The sequence below is a fragment of the Bos taurus genome, chromosome 26 (assembly GCF_002263795.3).
Source record: "Bos taurus isolate L1 Dominette 01449 registration number 42190680 breed Hereford chromosome 26, ARS-UCD2.0, whole genome shotgun sequence".
Classification (NCBI taxonomy): domain Eukaryota; kingdom Metazoa; phylum Chordata; class Mammalia; order Artiodactyla; family Bovidae; genus Bos; species Bos taurus.
Window position 1 is genome coordinate 27,853,538 of NC_037353.1, and position 19,112 is coordinate 27,872,649.

The 19,112-nt window shown below is 40.6% G+C and overlaps 1 protein-coding gene across 5 annotated transcripts in view; it reads right to left on the reverse strand.

Annotated features, from left to right (window-relative positions):
• The window catches only part of SORCS1 (sortilin related VPS10 domain containing receptor 1), a 576,630-nt gene that overhangs the window by 300,323 nt on the left and 257,195 nt on the right, over window positions 1-19,112 (reverse strand).

Sequence of the window (19,112 nt, forward strand, 5' to 3'; positions counted from 1 at the left end):
ATCATCCAGGATCTGAGGGATTAATCCATAATAACTAGAGAGCAGTCCAATGTAACACTCAAGGCAGAATATACTTCTATAGATTGCTTAATGAAAACCAGTCAAAGGAGAAAGGCATGTAAGAGAGAGAAATATATCTACAACATGAAAGATGGGAAGGAGAACACATTAAAATGTTCAACTTCCTAAGCAAGCAAAGCTGTACCAAGTGCTCAAAAAAATAAGCCAAGATTAAAATAAGATAATGTGCAATGCTTGTGCAAATTTAGTAATATAGGCAATTGGCATAATGTCGGTGGGAGTATAAATTTGTAGAACATATTTGAAAATTAATTCAGCCTTTTATAATAGAAGTCTTAATATAGACCCTATAATTTGATGCAGTAATTTTTAAAATAGTCCCTAACCTTTAATCCAGTATCTTTCTTTCCTTACAGATTTACCTTAAGAATATATATAAAACACCCACATATACAAATAAAAATACATCCTGAAAATCACCACAGTGTTACTTATAATGGCCAATTAAGAAGAAATTACCTAAATGTCAACCAAAAAAAAAAGAAAAAAAAATACTAGTCAACCACACATTACAATACTTAGGGTAAACACTAAAATATGAGGTTTTGAAAACTAGGACTGACATGAAAAATAATATATAAAAATTAAAAAGATGTAGGTTTTATGGTTTTATATATGGTATGAACTTACTTTTTAATGATAGTAAACCTAGAAAAAAGACAGGAGGAAAATAGTGAGTGATTCATAAGTATTACAATTGGTAATGGGATTATAAGTTACATATTTTTATTATTTACATGTTTGAAATTTCAAAACTTTCTGTAATATACACGCATAATTTTTATGTTTATATGAAGTTATTTAAAAATATTGATTGGCTATGCCTGGGAAGTGAATCTATGGGTGGTTATTCCTGCCCTATGAGATCCCAAGCACTGAATCAAGAATAAATCTTAGTAAGTGAAATAAAAATACAAATTTATATGGTGCTCCTTTTGTCTAGTTAATCCTCCAGATCTGGCTGCTTCATGCCCCTTTCCTCTTCCATGTTTTCAGTCATAACACTCACCATTGGACAGTCTTGTGGCTATTGGGCATGTGCTAATTCTAAGTGTTCATGGACCCCTCTGCTGCTGCTGCTGCTAAGTCGCTTCAGTCGTGTCTGACTCTGTGCGACCCCATAGACGGCAGCCCACCAGGCTCCCCTGTCCCTGGGATTCTCCAGGCAAGAACACTGGAGTGGGTTGCCATTTCCTTCTCCAATGCATGAAAGTGAAAAGTCAAAGTGAAGTCGCTCAGTCGTATCCGACTCTTAGGGACCCCATGGACTGCAGCCCACCAGGCTCCTCCGTCCATGGGATTCTCCAGGCAAGAGTACTGGAGTCGGGTGCCGTTGCCTTCTCTGCATGGACCCCTCTAGAGGCCTTTATTTTTGCAATTTCAATTAGGGTGGCGACTGTCAGGAATAAGAAGCAGCAAAGCCAAGCCTATACAGCTGGTAATGAACTGCTTCCTTGCATTGAGAAAAATGAGGTTCACTGAGTCCTGGCTGCTCCTTGCCATCTCCAAGAGTTGCAGCAGAATAACTGTTTAAAAAAAATGTATACATATACTAACCAAGACAACCCTGTTGTGATCTGGCTCTGTGTTGACTTCCCACAGAATCACTTCTTAATAATTTTGCCTAAAATTTTCTAAATTAATGAACAGTGTTTATTTTGTAAGATCAAACTAACTCAGCAGGACTTTGTCAGAGACAAGGAAGAGTAAAGATTTTGAAGGGAAAACAACTAAACCAAATGCATTTTTAATTACCTTTAAATTACATTAATAACAACATTCTCAGTGGGACAAAGAAATCAAATCCTACTTACTATGAGATTTCTCATTAGCTTGGGAAAAGGCTTCCTTTCTTCATTTGTTTGATTTTGTTTTAGAACTGGACTGGAGATATGTGCAATTCTAATAATTTATATCCATGGCTAAACACATAGGGATAGATAGTTTCATTTTCCTGTTTGCTACTGTGGCTTTGCATCATTGCTGTTATTTGCTATTTAATAATTAAGAAAAATCACGCTTCTTTCCCCAACCCTGACTCAGAGTCTAGAAATCAAGACTCTCAGCTCTAAGAGAACAAAGAATCTTTTGGTTTAGAGAAAAGTTAATTGACATTGCCTAGTTCATGTATTTGCTACTAGAATCATGGATGTTATCCAACTTCTTCAAACTTCTCTGGAATAATTCCAACAGTTGACACCAGGGAATTTCTCCAGTCAGTAGAGATATAGCTCTGCCTAGTCCCACCTGTATCATAGGTAGTCACAAAATTTTTCAATCAAGATTTGCATCAATTTAAAATTTGAATTTGGTCTCCACATTCACTCTAATATTTTCTAATAACCCATGGTGGAAATAACCTGAAAAAAATACATATGTAACTGAATTACTTTGTTGCACACCTGAAATTAACATGATATTGTAAATCAAATATACTTCAATTTAAAAACAGTAACTTCTATTTGGTGCTTTTTGTGTGCATGGCATATATTTAGGTATGTGGAAAATTCTTAAAGAGATGGGAATACCAGACCACCATACCTGTCTCCTGAGAAACCTGTATGCATGTCAAGAAGCAACAGTTAGATCTGGACATGGGACAACGGACTGGATCAAAATCGGGAAAGCCGTACATCAAGGCTGTACACTGTCACCTTGCTTATTTAACTTCTATAGAGTACATCATGGGAAATGCCTACTTAGGATCACAAGCTGGAATCAAGATTGCTGGGAGAAATATCAACAACCTCAGATATGCAGACACCACCACTTTAATGGCAGAAAGCAAAGAGGAACTAAAGAGCCAACTGATGAGAGTGAGAGTGGAAAAATTGGCTTAAAACTCAACATTCAATAAACTAAAATCATGGCATCTAGACCCATCACTTCATGTCAAATATATGGGGAAAAAGAGGAAACTGACAGATTTTATTTTCTTGGGCTCCAAAATCACTGTGGATGGTGACTGCAGCCATGAAATTAAAAGACACTTGCTCCTGGGAAGAAAAACTATGCAAACCGAAACAGTGTATTAAAAAAGCAAAGACATCACTTTGCCAACAAAGGTCCATATTGTCAAAGCTGTTTCTTTTTATCAGCAATCATATACAGATGCGAGAGTTGGACCATAAAGAAGGCTAAGCACCAAAAAACTGATGCTTTCAAGTTGTGTTGCTGGAGAAGACTATTGAGAGTCCCTTGGACAGCAAGGAAATCAAACCAGTCAATCCTAAAGGAAATCAGTCCTGAATATTCATTGGAAGGGCTGATGCTGAAGCTTCAGTGCTTTGGCCACCTGATGCAAAGAGCTGACTCATTGGAAAATACTCATGCTGGGAAAGATTGAGAGCGGGAGGAGAAGGTGGAGACAGAGGATGAGATGGTTGGATGGCATCACTGACTCAATGGACATGAATTTGAGCAAACTGGAGGAGATGGTGAAGGTCAGAAAAGCTTGGCATGCTTAATATGGTCATAGAATTGCAAAGAGTCAGATATGACTTAGTAACTGAACAATAACAATATCAAGACATGTAAGAACCAGACAGCCTATAGAAGCTTAGAGGAAAGGGGATCCATATGTCAACAGGAAGATGAAAAGTACAAAGTCCTAAGAAAAAATGCATCAAAGATACACGTGGTTGAAAGTGAAAATGTTAGTCACTCAGTCGTGTCTCACTCTTTGTGACCCTGTGGACTATAGCCTACCAGGCTCCTCTGTCCATGGAATTCTCCAGGCAAGAATACTGGAGTGGGTTGCCATTTCCTTCTCCAGGGGGGTCTTCCCAACCCAGGGATTGAACTCGAGTCTCCTGCACTGCAGGCAGATTCTTTACTGTCTGAGCCACCAGGGAAGCTCAGGGCTAGTGGTGAGAAAAATTACATCCCTGAGCTGGTGAAGAGTGGAGGGCACATACCTTGGGTACTTACACTGAGACTTGAAATAGATCATTTACTGTTCTTGACATAACTTCAGGGTTCTAATGGCATCCAGATCTTCCTCCCCTTCCTTGGAAAAACCCATGAAATCAGAGAAAGATGAACAGCCTTAGAAGTAGGAAAGTAAAGTTACTGCTAAACCTGGCCAAGTTTGGAGAAATCCTACCCAAGTTTCCCATAAATGGGAGATGGGTCTATGTGATGGATCCCTGTAGGTCAACCTGTATTTAGATATCTGATCTAGAATAAGAAGGAAAGCCAGGATCCATGACTTTTTACTGAGCCACATTTTTTGTTAACTTCAAGAAGTAAAATTAGATTTTAAAAATTATTAAATAAAAGAAGTATTACAATAAGAAATCAGAAACACTTTCCAAAAAGAATTACTGAGTGAAAGAGCAAATAAAAACGTCAATTAGAAACTAATTAGAAACTAATGAAAATGCAAATACTACTATCAAAAGATGTGATATAACACAGCTTAACTAAGCAAATGTTTAAACTCAAAATGTTTTAATAATTGAAGTGAAAGTAAAAATGTATATTTATTAAATCTAATAAGGTAGAAAAATAACTACAATACTTAGAAAAGCAGGAAGAAGAAAATAATAAAAAATAAAGACAAAAGAAAGACTTAGGAAGAGAAAAAATAAAAAGATGAAAATTGTTCAATAAATTGTTCAGGAGTTGCTTCTTAGGGAAACATTAATGTGAGCTTTAATATATGAATCTGGTGATTTTATTATTAGAAAAATAAAATTAGAAAAGGAAAAAATACATAGTGTTTAAGCAATATATAAAGCCCTCTATTCAATTTGACAGCAGAATATTTGAAAGCCTAGGACAAATACATTTCTAAAAAAAAAATATATAATCAAAATATAATAAAGAAAAATCTTAACACCTTATCAGAAATGTGGGGCAAGATTATTAAAAGTTAACAAACTATTAGTCCTTCTTTCCTATCTCCTCTCTCCCTTAAAAGGTTATGGTTTAAGGATAATTTGCAAATTATTTAAAAATATGGTATTTTTGCTCCAAGTAATTTTATAATTGAAATGGTCAGTTATTAAGAAAAATGGAAGAAAGAATAAATAAGCCTAGTATTTCAGGACTCTGGTTTTCTAACACTTCATTGTGTAACTCTGGTCAAATTACTTCACTTCTCTGATTCTCACTTTCTCCCTCTGTAATGTAAGTGTCAGAGCATGTACAGGTCGAAAGACTGAATTGTATCAAAAGTCAGCCAAGTCTTCATCAGTTCTGTAAATACTGAATTTTAGAGTTAGGAAGCTCTAGAATGCTTTAAAACAATCTCACTTTACTATCGCTCCTTTCCATAGTCTGCACTATCTCTGATGTTATCCCCAAGTCAATTTCTATCCTCTTAAAACCTCAGTCTCAACTATCTCATATCGACACTTTTCCCTTCTTCTGGGAAATAGTTAGGTTCAACAACCATAAGTTATAACAACAGGTGAGTCTAGTTTAAATACAAACCAGAAATTCAATGTTCTGCTTGAGCCCCGAAGTAACTTTGATTAACAGAGTGCAGTGTTCTGCTATAACTCGCTGGGGAAGGGGCTGAACCTAACAGAGGGATGTGCCAAGCAACCAACTTGCTGTAATACAAAAGAATCAGCCTCCAGACACTCTGAAGGTCATACCGACCCCAAATGCTACTTCTCCGTGCCCTATTCAAGCCAACAGACAGACAAGGACTGAAAAGAATGGTAGTAACTGTTTCTGTCAGGCGTACGGGGAAACAGTTACTCAGATAACTTTCTGTAGGTGTACATTCACTGCAACAATTCCACAGAGCAATCATTCACACCATTTTGAGTGAAAATGTACAATATTTCCTCATTATTTCCCAGCAGTGAAACTGCCAGGTCAAAGGATGTTATCCTGATATGACACACAACAGTAACACATCAGAAGGAACCTAATGTCCAATGATGATGATGTTGGTATAAGTATTGCTTGATATATCCATTAAATAAATATCACAGAATGTTAAAGTAATGAGGTAGATTGATTTTTCGTGACATGGAAATGTGATTAGTATATACTGATCTGAGAAAAAAATAAAGGATATAGATCAAATGTTTTATGATTAAACTCTGTTTGTGTCTACACACATAGAAATAAAGAATATATATACATAATAAAAGTACTTGTCTGAGGGTGCTGGGATTACAGTGGATTGCACATGTTTTCAATTTTCTAATATTTAAAAAGTAAATATTACTCTGATAATCTGAATAGTGATAAAAGTATACCCATTTGCTTAAAACAAAATAATGGTATTATGAATAAAGTCAAAAAACATTATGCTACATATATAAACTCTACCCACACTGTAAGGACAGTCCTGCTTCCAAGTCTCACAGGAAAGCTGAATTAGACACAGATCATTACTGTTCCTCTGAAAGCCTGAATGTACCCATCATTTGACTCTCAGCATATGCTGCTTTGACTTCTTATGGAACCACTTTATCTAGCTGTAGGTCTCCCTTTTGCGGTCAGAAACCCATGATTTATATGTACGTTCTTATATGTCTCTCTGTGTATTTGTACCTCTACCCTCCCACCTCCACATCCAACATGACAGTTTACACACACACGCATACACATACACACACACACATACACACAGTCACATTCAAGTATTTGCGTTCTCCCCAGTATTGTCAGCTAAACAGTTCTGTGGGTTATGATCTGTGGTCATATGCCAGGGCCCCTTGTCCTAACTTCCCAACAGTCTTGGAAATGTCTAATAAATAGGATAGGTATTTTTAACCACTAAGGTGTACTAAGACATTTCACAGACACACAATTATGGAGCATTTAGCGGTTAAATCTGAAGCTAACGTAACTTATCTATCAATCCTGAGGGCTTCCAGGAGCCCTTAGCATGGATCCTCTTTTATTTCAATGACCAGTTTTGCCCCTTCTCTGGGCTGGTGTGGATACCATGGAGAGTGCATCCCTGCTTCAGCTGCACAGCTGATGAACTTACTGTGTGGGTGAGGGTCCCCTCCCAGGCCCCGCCACAGCACAGAGAACATGGAAGGGAACTCACAACAACTGCTCCCCTTGCGGTAATGGAAGCCATCCTAAAGAGACAGGCTGCATGCGCTGCTTCCCAAGTCAGCTCCCACGTGGTTCACTGATGACCTCAGGAACCATCTAGGGATGCCTCTAAAGACTGCTCCGGGGATCTTCAGGCTCTACCACCCAAGCCTGTCCTGCCATCTTTCAACATTTCATTTTTTTTAAATTTTTTTAATCTTCATGGTACTTGTAGCTTCCCTGACTTCCTTGCTCTTTCAGATGCTTTAAAAGAAAAGCATCTATCTTCTGGAGTCAGCTTTTCCTTGAGAGCACACCACAGCCAGCAAGCATCAGTAGCTTGCCCTCACCACCCTTCCTTCCCTGGGGGTAGGATCCTAGCCTCCTGGGTATTTGGGAAGAAGGCTCTGACACAGCCTTTTGAAAATTCGCAGAACCACATGGTTTTTGAGGATTGCATTCAATTTTATGCTGGCTGCCTTGCTACCTGGCTTGCCCTCAATCCACTGATCTCATGCTGAGGACTCTCACTGATTTCACTGGGGTGAAAAGAATGCATTTCCTTTTGTCAGAAGTCACCATCTTTTCCTTACAAAGTGGCTACAGGTATAAAGTAGCGGAATACATGATGGAGAAAAATTGATGAGAAGAGAGCGAGACAATATTCTCAGAAATAGAAAATCAGATAGAGAAATGCCGACTCACATGCACACAGTTAGAGAGGGATCCATTACCCGCAGACCACAGCATCATACACACTCTGAAACCCACATTCCCCACTTCACCTCTGCCAAGCAGCACAAGATGTGCCTTTTCTAGTTACTGTATGGGCAGTACTGTACAAGTAGGGGAGTGTGCTTATCTATCCCAGTTAACATCTTCCTCTCTTTATCCCACTTCCTTCTTGAGATTTTTATGCATTCTCATAATGTTTCATATTTAAAATTAATACAGCCCCAAGCTGGTTTCCCTGTCTCTCTTACTTATTACATCCAGTGGCTATTTCTTTGCTTCTAATCCATGAAATTCTGTCCCCTTCCCTTGACATCTCTGTATATATACACTCCCCCACACAGAGACCCAAAAATATCTACCAGCACAATATATCTGCAGGTATTGCTGTGATGCAGTCACTGATTTGTGGGGAAAGTTAAATGTCCAGAGCTTGGCACAGTGGGAAGGAATTCATGCTTATATCACAGCAGGGAAAATGACTTTAAAAGTTCTCCAGCAATTTCCACTCACTCCCATCTACTTAGTGGGGATTTTTTTTTAGCCACACCATTTCACTTTAGCAAGGCAAAACAACTTTTCTAAATTGGTTATACTAAATAATTCTCTTTTCTGTAGCCCCTACTTCCAAGGTGAAATCTGATTTTGCTCTCCATTTGAAAAAGTCCTCCAGGGCCGGCAGCCAGGAAGAGCTATACCACACCCGAGGAGTGGTGGCTGCGTGGGCGCAGGAGGGCTGAGAGGAGCTACTCCACGTTCAAGGTCAGGAGGGGCGGTGGTGAGGAGATACCCATCGTCCAAGGTAAGGAGCAGCGGCTGCGCTTTGCTGGGGCAGCTGTGAGGAGATACCCCACGTCCAAGGTAAGAGAAACCCAAGTAAGATGGTAAGTGTTGCGAGAGGGCATCAGAGGGCAGACACACTGAAACCATAATCACAGAAAATTAGTCAATCTAATCACACTAGGGCCACAGCCTTGTCTAACTCAATGAAACTAAGCCATGCCATGTGGGGCCACCCAAGATGGGCGGGTCATGGTGGAGAGGTCTGACAGAATGTGGTCCACTGGAGAAGGGAATGGCAAACCACTTCAGTATTCTTCCCTTGAGAACCCCATGAACAGAATGAAAAGGCAAAATGATACGATACTGAAAGAGGAACTCCCCAGGTCGGTAAGTGCCCAATATGCTACTGGAAATCAGTGGAGAAATAACTCCAGAAAGAATGAAGGGATGGAGCCAAAGCAAAAACAATAGCCAGTTGTGCATGCGACTGGTGATAGAAGCAAGGTCCGATGCTGAAAGAGCAATATTGCATAGGAACCTGGAATGTTAGGTCCATGAATCGAGGCAAATTGGAAGTGGTCAAACAGGAGATGGCAAGAGTGAACATCAACATTCTAGGAATCAGCGAACTAAAATGGACTGGAATGGGTGAATTTAAATCAGATGACCATTATATCTACTACTATGGGCAGGAATTGCTTAGAAGAAATGGAGTAGCCACCATGGTCAACAAAAGAGTCCGAAATGCAGTACTTCGATGCAATCTCAGAAATGACAGAATGATCTCTGTTCGTTTCCAAGGCAAACCATTCAATATCACAGTAATCCAAGTCTATGCCCCAACCAGTAATGCTGAAGAAGCTGAAGTTGAACCGTTCTACGAAGACCTACAAGACCTTTTAGAACTAACACCCAAAAAAGATGTCCTGTTCATTATAGGGGACTGGAATGCAAAAGTAAGAAGTCAAGAAACACCTGGAGTAACAGGTAAATTTGGCCTTTAAATACAGAATTAAGTAGGGCAAGGCTACTAGAGTTTTGCGAAGAGAACACACTGGTCATAGCAAACACCCTCATCAACAACACAAGAGAAGCCTCTACACATGGACATCACCAGATGGTCAACACCGAAATAAGACTGATTATATTCTTTGCAACCAAAGATGGAGAGGCTCTATACAGTCAGCAAAAACAAGACTGGGAGCTGACTGTGGCTCAGATCATGAACTCCTTATTGCCAAATTCAGACTGAAATTGAAGAAAGTAGGGAAAACCACTAGACCATTCAGGTATGACCTAAATCAAATCCCTTATGATTATACAGTGGAAGTGAGAAATAGATTTAAGGGCCTAGATCTGATAGATAGAGTGCCTGATGAACTATGGGCTGAGGTTCGTGACATTGTACAGGAAACAGGGATCAAGACCTTTCCCGTGGAAAAGAAATGCAAAAAACCAAAATGGCTGTCAGGGAGGCCTTACAAATAGCTGTGAAAAGAAAAGAAGTGAAAAGCAAAAGAGAAAAGGAAAGATATAAGCATCTGAATGCACAGTTCCAAAAATAGCAAGAAGAGATAAGAAAGCTTCCTCAGTGATCTGTGAAAAGAAATAGAGGAAAACAACAGAATGGGAAAGACTAGAGATCTTTTCAAGAAAATTAGAGATACCAAGGGAATATTTCATGCAAAGATGGGCTCGATAAAGGACAGAAATGGTATGGACCTAACAGAAGCAGAAGATATTAAGAAGAGCTGGCAAGAATACGCAGAAGAACTGTACAGAAAAGATCTTCACGACCAAGATAATCACGATGGTGTGATCACTCACCTAAAGCCAGACATCCTGGAATGTGAAGTCAAGTGGACCTTAGAAAGCATCACTTCGAACAAAGCTAGTGGAGGTGATGGAATTCCAGTCGAGCTATTTCAAATCCTGAAAGATGATGTTGTGAAAGTGCTGTACTCAATATGCCAGCAAATTTGGAAAACTCAGCAGTGGTCACAGGACTGGAAAAGGTCAGTTTTCATTCCAATCCCAAAGAAAGGCAAGGCCAAAGAATTCTCAAACTACTGCACAATTGCACTCATCTCACACTCTAGTAAAGTAATACTCAAAATTCTCCAAGCCAGACTTCAGCAATACGTGAACTGTGAACTTCCAGATGTTCAAGCTGGTTTTAGAAAAGGCAGAGGAACCAGAGATCAAATTGCCAACATCCGCTGGATCATGGAAAAAGCAAGAGAGTTTCAGAAAATCATCTATTTCTGATTTATTGACTATGCCAAAGCCTTTGACTATATGGATCACAATAAACTGTGGAAAATTCTGAAAGAGATGGGAATACCAGACCACCTGACCTGCCTCTTGAGAAACCTGTATGCAGGTCAGGAAGCAACAGTTAGAACTGGACATGGAACAACAGACTGGTTCCAAATAGGAAAAGGAGTACGTCAAGGCTGTATATTGTCACCCTGCTTATTTAACTTCTATGCAGAGTACATCATGAGAAACATTGGGCTGGAAGAAGCACAGGCTGCAATCAAGATTGCCGGGAGAAATATCAATAACCTCAGATATGCAGATGACACCACCCTTATGGCAGAAAGTGAAGAAGAACTAAAAAGCCTCTTGATGAAGGTGAAAGAGGAGACTGAAAAAGTTGGCTTAAAGCTCAACATTCAGAAAACTAAGATCATGGCATCTGGTCCCATTACTTCATGGGAAATAGATGGGGAAACAGTGGAAACAGTGTCAGACTTTATTTTTGGGGGCTCCAAAATCACTGCAGATGGTGACTGCAGCCATGAAATTAAAAGATGCTTACTCCTTGGATGGAAAGTTATGACCAACCTAGATAGCACATTCAAAAGCAGAGACATTACTTTGCCAACATAGGTCCATCTAGTCAAGGCTATGGTTTTTCCAGTAGTCATGTATGGATGTGAGAGTTGGACTGTGAAGGAAGCTGAGTGCCGAAGAATTGATGCTTTTGAACTGTGATGTTGGAGAAGACCCTTGAGAGTCTCTTGGACTGCAAGGAGATCCAACCAGTCCATTCTGAAGGAGATCAGCCCTGGGTGTTCTTTGGAAGGACTGATGCTAAAGCTGAAACTCCAGTACTCTGGCCACCTCATGGGAAGAGTTGACTCATTGGAAAAGACTCTGATGCTGGGAGGGATTGGGGGCAGGAGGAGAAGGGGATGACAGAGGATGAGATGGCTGGATGGCATCACTGACTCGATGGACGTGAGTCTGAGTGAACTCCGGGAGTTGGTGATAGACAGGGAGGCCTGGCATGCTGCAATTCATGGGGTTGCAAAGAGTCAGACATGACTGAGCGACTGAACTGAACTGAAAAGAACTGATGGTAGAAGTGGAGGAATATAGTTGAAAACTGGGGTCTTGAAATGAAGAGCTTTATTTTCTACCAGTGTGTCATTTGAGATAAGCTACTTCACAACTCCATGCCTTAGACTCTTTATACACAAAATTCAGCTGATGACAATATTGAGTGAAGTGTCTGTATGAGTCATAAATGAGATGATGCAGGAAACGTGATTGTCAGTTACCTGGCATAGAGTAAGCCCTCTTTAATGTTCACCTTAGAGAACCACACACGAGTTTATATCCCATCTTTACCACTCTCTGTAAGAAGTATGCAGTATGTAGATAAATTATTATGAATAACATCAGCTAATACAAGTGTCTCCCCCGCAGAACGTAAACAAAGCTCAAGTAACCTGTATTTACACTGCACAGTTTTAACCTGTTAAACGACTATTATCTACTGCACATGTATACGCACCCAATGACAGCGTGACTGGAGCAATATTGCTCCAGCTCTGGTCATTTGTGAGTCACTGCCAGGATTCCACCTGGTCTCTGGACCACAACACATGCTCCTATTTACTTTGCCTTTTTTTTTCCTTCTTTGAATCAACTGAAGTACTTTTCTTAGGCCTGCTCTAAGATAATAACAAGAAAATTATAGATCTCATGGGATGTTAATCACTGCTTAGCATTCATAAAATAAGGGCTGGAAACAAACATTTTAAATATGTTTATCCACGTTCCAACTATGATGATAGTTTCTGCATTTGGAAGAGGAAGCATAAGACTTGAATTATTGTCCCCAAATATCATCCAATATATTATTGTTGTCTGCCATTTTAGAGTCATTTAAACTCTCTAACTTCCCTTTGTCTTGTTTGGAACTGTTCACTGATGTTTTGTAAAGGTCAAGGAAGAAAATGTACATGAAAGTGTTTTGTAAACTGTAAAGATCTGTGCCAGTGGATGGTGCTGATTTTCAGGAGATGTCCAAGAATTCTTCGGTGTTGTAGATTTAACTTCAACAACTAAACAGCTAGCTGGCTTTTCCAAAGAAAGAGAGTTTCCTTCACCCACCAGATCCCCAGATGATGCATTCCTAAGGACTCCATGGGGGAGAGTGGCCCAGCCAGTGCCACACTGGGATGCCCTGGGGTCTTGGTACAGAGTTCAGAAATGAGAACAAAACTGGCAAATGTCTTTTTTCCTTCTCTTGACATTTTATTTTTTTTCCTTTCAGTCACACAGCCTCAGCCCTATTCAATCAACAGATGAGCTTCATGCCATAGTATCAGAGGACCAGGATCCTAAACTCAGTACTGGGCAGTACAGACCCTGAGACCTGACCCCACTGGCACCGTCAGTGCTACAGAACTTAGCATTTCTGTGCCAGCCTGAGATATTCTCTGGCTTCGTGTCTTTCTTTAGGCCAATGGACTTCAATCCTGGCTGCACATTAGAATTCTATGAGGAATTTAATTTTTTTAATACCAGTCTGAGCCTCATCCCAGAGCAGTTTACCTAGGATCACTCGTGGAGGTAAACATCAGTTTACATCAAAGCTCCTCAGATACAAAGCCTTCTTGGGGAATCATCACTTATAGCAAACCATAGCCAGACTGTAAGATTGTCTCTACTGAACCTGGAGAGAAGTAGGAATAAAATTCACCTATGGGGTCACTCATAGTCGGACACAACTGAAGCGACTTAGCAGCAGCAGCATATACTTAATGTGATCAAATCCTCTAAGTCACAATAATGAAACAAGAAACCAAAGAAAATCAAGCAAAATACAATAGAAACCACTGACAGTCAGCCAGGACACTTTTTCTCATTAGATGATCTTTTTACTGCCTGCACAGATCTTGTTATAGATTCCAGTCCTCACCCTGACCCACAAGAATCAGAGAATCTCTGATTTGAATTTGCATTTCAACAGGCTCCCCAGAGCATCGAAGTCCACAAAAGCTTAGGACCATTGCTCTCCATGTGATTACATTAATTAAAGAGCTGTTGCATACTTTTTTGGGGGGGGGCAATGTAATCCTTTTTTTTTTTTTTGCAGCGGGGGGTTGGGGGTGGGAAAGGGGTCTCTGCTCTGGTTGTACAAGAGGAACCCAACTATATGAGCTTTAAAAATACATACCTGGGTTCCAGCCAGGCATCCAGGTATAGGACCTGCATTAATGAATTTTTTCTAAAGCTTTATATAGGATTTTGATAGACTGTGAACCTCTGTTACAAAGGCAATGCTACTAAAAAAAAAAAAAAAAGAAAGAAAAATATGCAGGAGCTGTATTTCAAAAGTATCTTTCCTTTGGTCAGGTGTCATTACCAAAACTAATTCCTCCATGCCAATTCTCTTTAGAATGAGAAAAAGAAAGACTTCCTGTCAATTTGCCTTCTGCACAGAAGGGAACACAGATTTACAAAGTATTTAAAGCAGTGGGCAGTCTGACCGTTCATTATTCAACACAGGAACCAAAGGCTCCCCAGGCATTATTAAACAAATTGATGAACAATGTGACTGGATTTAGAGGGAAGAAGAATGCTGCTGGAACTGAAACACAATGATTCTTCATCTGAATGTCTTGTGAGTAAAGACTCAGGAACTGACTTCATGGAGTTTCATATAGCTGATGACAGCATTTACATCTCAAAAGCCCGCTTCTGCCTTCTCTGTGATGTCAGACACTGGAGATTTGGAAAAATGGGCACAGGGTGAAATGCAACTTAATTCTCTCCATCAAGGAGAGACAGGTTTCATAGCTCACCCTGTTGGGTGGTGTGTGTGGTGAGGCAGTCATTATGGCCTGGACAAATGGAAACCGAAGGTGATTACCACTTCCACCGCCTGGTTTGCTTTTGGACTTTGAGGCATGGGAGATGGAGTGCCAGTCTGGCCTGAGTTCACGACTTAACACAGAAGGATAATTTTTCCTGTAAATCCTGAAGGCAGGGTGAAGCCCCCAGAGCAAGCCACACTATTACCACTCAGCAGGGTGACTCCTGGAAGTGGATTTGAGGAACAAAAGCCTAAGAAATGTCCTTGTGGTAAACGCACATTCTTATAGGTGACGAAAGGGAAAAATAAGAGCCAGCTGTCACTCAAAGAGAAAAGGAAATACAGGTTGAGCCCTTGCACTGCTTCTAAGTTCCCTCACCAAACTAAACCAACCCCCACACACAGCCAATCAAGAGGAAGACAGCCATGATTTTCCATCTCTCCCAATTCTGTGATTGGCTTCAAAACACTGTCATCAATCATCCTAACAAGCACTTAAACAGTAAATCAAGGGCTATTAAAACACTTCTGACATTGAGCTTGCTTCCTCCAGCAAATCATAAATGCCCAGAATTTACAACATTTGCTGAGGGTGGAGAGAAGTTGCGGGGTTTTAAAAACAAATTTATTAGCTTGTTTCTTGTCCTGGGTTTTCCCCTTCTCTTCCCCCTGAAATAGTGATAAACTAAAATTGTTGAATGTCCTAACAGACTGCTAAATTCATGGTTAGGGTTCATATCATCAACTGAGCTACTCTGGATTTCAGTGGGATGATTTATAAGTGTGTGCTGGCAACAAGCCAAAAAACATGGTGTCCTTTACTAATGGGGCCCAGGACTGTTTGATCAACATCTATATTCAAAATTCAAGGTAGTGAAATAATGTTGCAGGTCACTCCCTTCACAGTCAAAATCCTGGGGGACAAAGCCAAATCTAACTGTGAAATAGACTGAGTTAGATGGTAGTCACACACATCACTAACAAGTGGGGCAAACCTGGATAAGTCATTTATCCCCTCCAGACTTCCATTTGCTCAACAGTAACAGGCATGTATGGATGTGAAAGTCGGACTGTGAAGAAAGCTGAGCGCCGAAGAATTGATGCTTTTGAACTGTGGTGTTGGAGAAGACTCTTGAGAGTCCCTTGGACTGCAAAGAGATCCAACCAGTCCATTCTGAAGGAGATCAGCCCTGGGATTTCTTTGGAAGGACTGATGCTAAAGCTGAAACTCCAGTACTTTGGCCACCTCATGAGAAGAGTTGACTCATTGGAAAAGATCCTGATGCTGGGAGGGATTGGGGGCAGGAGGAAAAGGGAACGGCAGAGGATGAGATGGCTGGATGGCATCACTGACTTGATGGACATGAGTTTGAGTAAACTCCGGGAGTTGGTGATGGACAGGGAGGCCTGGAGTGCTGTAATTCATGGAGTCACAAAGAGTCGGACATGAGTGAGCGACTGGACTGAACTGAACTGAACTGAACAGGCATGATTAATCTAGGTAACTCTGAAGATCCCTTTCCAAAATAAACTATTATTCAATCAGCTCATTAGACAGCAAAGTATTAATCAGCTACTTCAGGGCTTACATGAATGGCTAATGTGAGACTCCCCAATGTCCCTCCCTCCAAATTATGTGCCCTGGAAGTATCTTCCACTTTGCCCTGGCAAATCTGATTCCTTATCCTTCACTTTCTTTCTCCCCTCAACACATGCTCAACATTGATTTTTGATTTAAACTCCCTTGGCTCTCTGCTTAGTTTCAGGTTAGCAGCACTTTCTGCTGGCAGGGCTGGGATGCACCAATTTTTAAGTCTACAGATTAACAAAAATGGAACTGTGATGGGGGCAACGTGCCAGCTGCTACTGAACAGTATCACCTTTTAGTTAGGCAGGAGCATAGTTGTTGCTTATCAGCAGCAGAAACTCTGTATTTGATAATTCCCCTTGATGTCTCAAATACACGTCAAAATCAGCTTTTCTAAAATTGAGCTTGTGATCTTCCCCAAAATGGATCCTGTTTCAGAGATTCTTCTCTGGGTGAAAAGTACCCTCATCTACCCTGCTGTCAGGCAAGACATCTAGCCTTTATCCTCGACTCCCCCATCATTTTTATCCTTAACTCCCCTATTTATTTGTTTTTACTGGTTTATCCCAATCCGTACCATTTACTCTGTGAGCATTTCTTGAATATGAACAAACTGATGCATTCCCATCAATATAAACTTAACCTATGCACTATCCCTCTCCTGATTTTCTGCACTATTTTCCTACATGACTTGACAGTATTTTCTCTTGGATCTTCCAAACTGCATATTTGTCCCCTTCTCTGCACCCTCCCCCACCCTGCCCCCCACCCCCCCCCCTCCTCCGGATCCCAACTCTACTTGCCCTCCCTCCCTCCTCCTTCCTACTCTTGCCTACTGGTGTGGTCACATTTCACACCCTACTTCCCATGATCCCTCTCCCTCCCAGTAACACTGGAGTTCCTTCCCTTCTTTCTTGCATGGTTCCTCCCTCCACATGCCAATACCTCTGCAGAAGTCTTTGCACGCTTCCTTTTCACCCCACTTCACCTGGGCAATTTCTACTTGCCTCTTGCTCAACACTTTCTCTGAAAATCTGCCTTGTCACTACTATCCAGTGAGAATCCTCTAACTATAGGTTCAGCTCAATTCAGTCACTCAGTTGTGTCCCACTCTTTGTGACCCCATGAACCGTAGCATGCCAGGCCTCCCTGTCCATCACCAACTGCCAGAATCCACCCAAATCCATGTCCATTGAGTCAGCGATACTATCCAACCATCTCATCCTCTGTCGTCCCCTTCTCCTCCTGCCCTCAATCTTTCCCAGCATCAGGGTCTTTTCCAATGAGTCAGCTCTTCGTATCAGGTGGCCAAAGTACTGAAGTTTCAGCTTCAACATCAGTCCTTCCAATGAACACCCAGGACTGATCTCCTTTAGGATGGACTGGTTGGACCTCCTTGCTGTCCAAGGGACTCTCATGAGTCTTCTCCAACACCACAGTTCAAAAGCATCAATTCTTTGGTGCTCAGCTTTCTTTATAGTCTAACTCTCACATTCATACATGACCACTGGAAAAACCACAGCCTTGACTAGATGGACCTTTGTTGACAAAGTAATGTCTCTGCTTTTTAATATGCTGTTTAGGTTGATCATAACTTTCCTTCCAAGGAGTAAGCATCTTTTAATATCATGGCTGCAATCATAGGTTCTTATAAGGACAAATATTCATTCCTCTCAGCACTTAACTCTACATGAATACTTATTTTTGTTTTTATTTCCGTGGTGGCTCTCCCACTAAACTGTAACCTTTCTGAAAGCTGAAACCATTTCTGATTTTGCCCACCAATATGCTCTCAGGGTCTAGTATATCAAAAGCACTCAAACGTATTTATTGAATGAATGAAGTGGATGGTTGATAATAGCAATTAAATTTTATTTTTTTTTCCATAGCACCATTGGCCATTCCAGGTCCAAGTCTTTGCTTTTAGTATGTGATTTTTCCTTGCCTAGAGATCTCTTAACACCAAGTTGCCTACACCAACACCTTTAAAAAGAAGGACTTGCTTTTCAAAAAAATTCTTCTTCTTTTTTGTCACTCACATGCAGTGTCCCAATAGAAAAAGCCCACTTTAAAAGCATGATGCTAAAACTCAACGTTTATGACTCCCTTGTCTTATTTCAGCCCAACTTGTTCAGATTTTTCTATTTCCCTTTAAAAAAAATGAGACCTACTTACGTCTCTCTCCAAATTGTTGCTGTGCAACCCCACCCCAGCCAACTTCCTATGCCCTCCTCCAGATACTCCTTGGTGACTTTTATCTCTATTCATTTCTCCCTTTTCCGAATTCTTACCAGGTTTATTAGCTTGGCTATACTGAATCTATACACACACACACAGACACATACCTCCACACACACACACAAATCACTCAAAATCAAATGTATTTCCCCTCCCTCAGAGCCTGAGGCACATGCCTGCCTCTGTCTGCTTATCTTTCTCTTCCTTTGCTTTCTCAGCTTAAATATCCTGTTCTCAGAGAGGTTTGCCCTGATCATCAAATTTAAAGAAATTCTTCCTGTCATTCTTTCTCAGGGCAAGAGTGATTTTTCCCTTCTAAATATGATTTCTCCCATTACACAGTGAATTTTGTGTGTCTTCTTCTTTTTAACAGGTGTCCTACTCAGTAAATTCTAAAGCTCTTGAAAAAAGGTCCTAGCACAGCTACAAACCATCTAATATCTTGCAGAGTCCCTGGCACATTGCAAGTGCTCAGTAAATATTTCTGGATGTGGAATTATTTCAACTAATGGATGGGTGTATTGTTCCAGCCTCTGGATTAGGGCTCTAAATCACTCAAGG